Source organism: Pinus tabuliformis, chromosome 3_2 (genome assembly GCF_031772625.1).
Source record: "Pinus tabuliformis cultivar Carrire ecotype Pingquan chromosome 3_2, CPIR1, whole genome shotgun sequence".
Taxonomy (NCBI): Eukaryota; Viridiplantae; Streptophyta; class Pinopsida; order Pinales; family Pinaceae; genus Pinus; species Pinus tabuliformis.
This window is the reverse complement of record NC_142302.1, coordinates 496,961,343-496,965,737: the sequence shown is the minus strand read 5'-3', so window position 1 is coordinate 496,965,737 and position 4,395 is coordinate 496,961,343.

Here is a 4,395-nt window from a genome sequence, read left to right as displayed (position 1 = left end):
ATGGTGAATTTCCAAATTGTCCATGTATTTTGAAATAAACAACAGTAAAAAACAAACATCTAAAAAACCAAGCTGGGCAGGTGACCTGTCTGCTTGAGAGTGCTAGGTGTCTTATGACGGTGGCTTCTCCTCCACTATCAGACACCTATACTCGCCTGAATCAGTATCCTCTGCCTGCTTGCCACCCATATTGTCGTGTGTCTCTCTGGCTTCATCCTGAACTCCTTTGGCTTTGCTGGTGGCCTTGCCACCCGAAGCCTTCGGTCTGCTGGTGGTCGAATGATCCTGGGCCTCCTGCTGATTGCTGGTGCTTGGCACCTTCTGTGCAGTGTCGGGGGGGGCAGATGTACCAGGTTCTTCGCTGGGCTGTGTTCTGGGTCGCTGTGCGTGCCGGCTTCCTCCCTGAATTCCACCGAAACGGTGGCTATAATGACAGGTTTGTCCATGGAGCAAAGGAAGCGAAATTGAGCGGACTAGGTGGCAACACTTAGATTGGGCATCTGGGTAACCGGATAACTACCATGGAAACGGGGTGTGGACGGGGTGGAGGGCGGGGAGGACGAAGGGGAAGTCGATGCAGAGGGGGGCAGATGGCTCGTCCGCAGCTGCCGCCTCGCCTGCAGTGCATGCAGTGATGAAGTCACGTCATATTGCTCTGAGTGGGGTGCTGCAGCGAGGAGTGAGCCGAAATGGTCAAGTTACAGACTGGGAGCAGGACGAGGGCAGCAGAGTTAACACTGTAAATGACAGGGGGATTCAATTCAGGGACAGAGGCAGGGGCCGGGGCATCAAATTGCAAGGTGCAGTGAATAGAGTGGGAGAAGTGAATACCATTTCCTAGGTCGACACAACTGAGAAGCCTGCAACGCCGCCCTGTTGCGGTGCGAGAGCTTGGCTCTGCTGCAACAGGGTGGCAAGAGTAGTTCAGAGGCGGAATGGAGGTCTGCCGATGGCTCGGAGCCATGATTTTAAGATTACAGGGAAGGTCTCGACCCGCACACCGGATTAATGGTGTTGGCCGGGTGACAGAGGCCTGCCTTAAATTCCCATAGGTGAGAGCGCGGAAGACCATGTGGCTCGGCCACCTGCCAGACCGGCGTCGCATCCGCAATAAATCAACTTCAACCACCCGCATCCGGGGGTGCTGCATCATTTTGCACCAGTGCAATATAGTCCTATTGATGAATGTCATCTTTTATAATGTCGAGCGAACCTGAGTATAGTGTTCGATCACTGTCCACCCCTAAATTTTCCAAGAGGTCGGCCACTTTGTTGCCATCTCTCTTGATGTGTTTGAAGGTGATTGCTCTATTGGTTGCAAGCCATTGTTCAATGTGTTGTAAACATGCTGCCAGTCTCCAACTGCAGGACAATTTGTGTACTGGAGTCCCCTGTAGAATTTGATTAGCCATATTGATGAGAATTTGAGAGTCTCCTTCAATTATTAAGGGAAGGAAGCCATGCTGCTGAGCTAGATGAAGACCTTGCCACAATCCTTCCAGTTCAGCGGAATTTTTCATGTCCCATCCTGTTGTGCCTAGGAAAATCAGCAGAGGTTTGCCATTGTGATCCCTGAAAATTCCTCCATGTCCGGCCTTGCCTGGATTGCCTTTAGAAGCGCCATCAAAATTTAATTGGGTGATTCCTGGTGGCGGAGGGAGCCATTGACTGGAAGTTTGGTGAAGTGGGAGGGATCTACTGGGATGCTCCTGAGTCTGGTTGATCCTAAGATTCCAATTCTGCCAGATGATCCACTCTTGTGGAGAGGAGGGAAAATCATCACCGCGCCAAGTTTGGAGCGCTAGTGTTTCCTGAAGGTTGTTGCAGAGATTGCTCCAGATGATCTCTATGGGAGTGGTTTGATTCTTGAAGATGCGCTGATTCCTTTCCTTCCATATAGTCCAGATGAGGAGGCCTGGAACGATTCTCCACAAGGAGTTTAGCAGGTGGCTCTTGTACGGGTTTTTAGCCCAATTGCAGATGGTTTTGGTAATGTCTTCTTTAACTCTGCCATCTTTTTGACATCTGAAACTTGTTTTTTCCCAAAGTTTGTTTGCCAAGTAACAGGAGTCCATGAGATGCTGTATGGTTTCCTCCTGTTGCTTGCAGTTGGGGCACATTGAGGGTCCGTGGAAACTTTTTTTCCTTAGGTTGTCCCATGTGAGAATTCTTTTGTGACATAACAACCATAGGAAAGTGGAAATCTTGGGCCATATTTTAGGAGACCAGACTTTGTCCCAGAGAGGGTCCTTGTTATTCTGAGTACCAATCAGAAGGTTGTACGCCTCTTGAGTGGTGAAAGTCCCACGTGGTTTGTATCCCCAACGTAGGATGTCCTTTTTTCTAGAGAACCTGATTTTCCTGTTGGTAAGTTTTGTGTCCAACTCCTTGTACATTAACTCTGTTCCTTGCCTAATGATGTGCTCTGCTCTTTTACATTGTCTATAACCCTGATCAAGGGTGGGAGTCCAGTACTGGTTGACCGTTTTCCATTGATGAGCATCCCTGTCCTCTGTTTGTGGTAGTGTGATTATGTTGTTGAGCCTAGGTCTTTGCTGCCAAGAATCCATCCACAAGCGGGCATTGTTGCCGTCTCTTACTTCCCAAAAACTGTGCTGATGGATCATGTTTCTGTGCTGTCTAGCTGCATTCCAGATAAGGGAGCCCTTTTCTATTTCTATGAGTCTGATCAAGTCATCTGGCAGTCTATTGTTAGCATATTTGGCAGTCCATAGGATCGCCCAGGGCGTGTGCGGAGCTGAAAGCCATTTCCACCAGATTCTAGCTCCCATGACTACATTACTGTGTTGTGGGTCCTGAAGACCAATACCCCCAAGGTATTTTGGGAGGCATATTGTTGCCCATTTGACCAGTGCCCATTTTCGATTATGACCAGAAGATCCCCATAAAAATTTCCTTTGAAGATATTTGATTTTTTTTAGCACCCATTTAGGCGCTGCTAGAATAGATAAGAGATAAAGAGGCATAGACTACAGGATGACCTTGATTAGAATTAGACGACTTGCCATGTTGAGGGCTCTAAAAGTCTAGGAGGTGAGGTGGGCTTCAAGCTTGTCTAGGAGCGATTGCCAAGAGGTGTGCTTAAGAGCAGAATCAGTTAAGGGGGCACCGAGGTACTTGGAGGGGAGAGAGGCGACAGAGAATCCAAGAATGTGGGCTATAGAGTTTTGAGTTATAGGGGGAGTGTGAAAAAAGAAGATTTGGGATTTAACAGTGTTGATGCTAGCTCCAGAGGCTGCCGAGAAATCATCTAGAAGGGACTTGAATTTTTGGGCTTCTTGGACCGAAGGATGCCCAAATAACATGTTATCGTCCACAAATTGTTGGTGGGTGATGGCAGGGGAATTATGAAGAGATATTCCTCTAAGCTGATGCTCATGGAGAGCATTCTTGATGATACAACCCAGCCCTTCAGCCATGAGAACAAAGAGAAAGGGGGAGAGGGGATCACCTTGACGGATGCCTCTAGTGGGTTGAAAAGGGGTTGAAGGTATTCCATTAACAAGAATGGAGAAGAAAGTAGAGGAGATTAAGCTCATTACCCATCGTACCTAGGCAGGAGAGAAACCAAAGGCTGTCAACATTTTTTGAATGTACATCCAACTCAACTTATCAAAAGCTTTTGAGAGGTCGATTTTAAGAAGCATACCTACTTTTTTGTGGTGCTTGAGGGAGTGGATGATCTCATGGGTGAGGATGATGCCGTCTATGATTTGCCTTCCTTCCACATAGCCCGATTGTTCTGACGAGATGAGCAGGGGAAGCAGCGGCTTCAATCAGGAAGCAATAACTTTAGATATGATTTTGTAGATGACATTGCAAAGGGCTATAGGCCTGAATTTGTCTGGAGTATTAGAATGCTCCTCTTTGGGGATGAGAGCAATGAATGTTGCATTTAAAGAGGGGAGCATCTAGTGGAGGGTTCTTGATTCTTCCACTACCTGCCAGACTTCATCTTTGATAAGATCCCAGAATCTATGAAAGAAGTTGGAGGTAAAACCGTCTGGACCAGGTGCTTTTCCTTCCTTGAGCTGTTTCATAGCTGATTCAACTTCTGGTAAAGAGACTGGACGTAGGAGCAATTGATTGTGTTCATCTGTTATCACTTTCGGGATGTGTGGGAGAATCTTTTCAATTGCTGGCTGTCTGTTGATTTGAGGTTCTTGATGGACTGTTTTGAAGTGCTTGAGGAGTTCTTTTTCAATATCCTCATGTTCTTCCAATTGGTCTCCCTGCTGATTTTGAATTTGGGTAATGTTGTTATGCATTCGCCTCTGTATGGTGGTGCGGTGAAAGAATTTTGTATTCCTCTCGCCCTCTTTTAACCATCTTATTCGGGATTTTTGTTTCCAGAGGATTTCCTCTTGCTTTTCT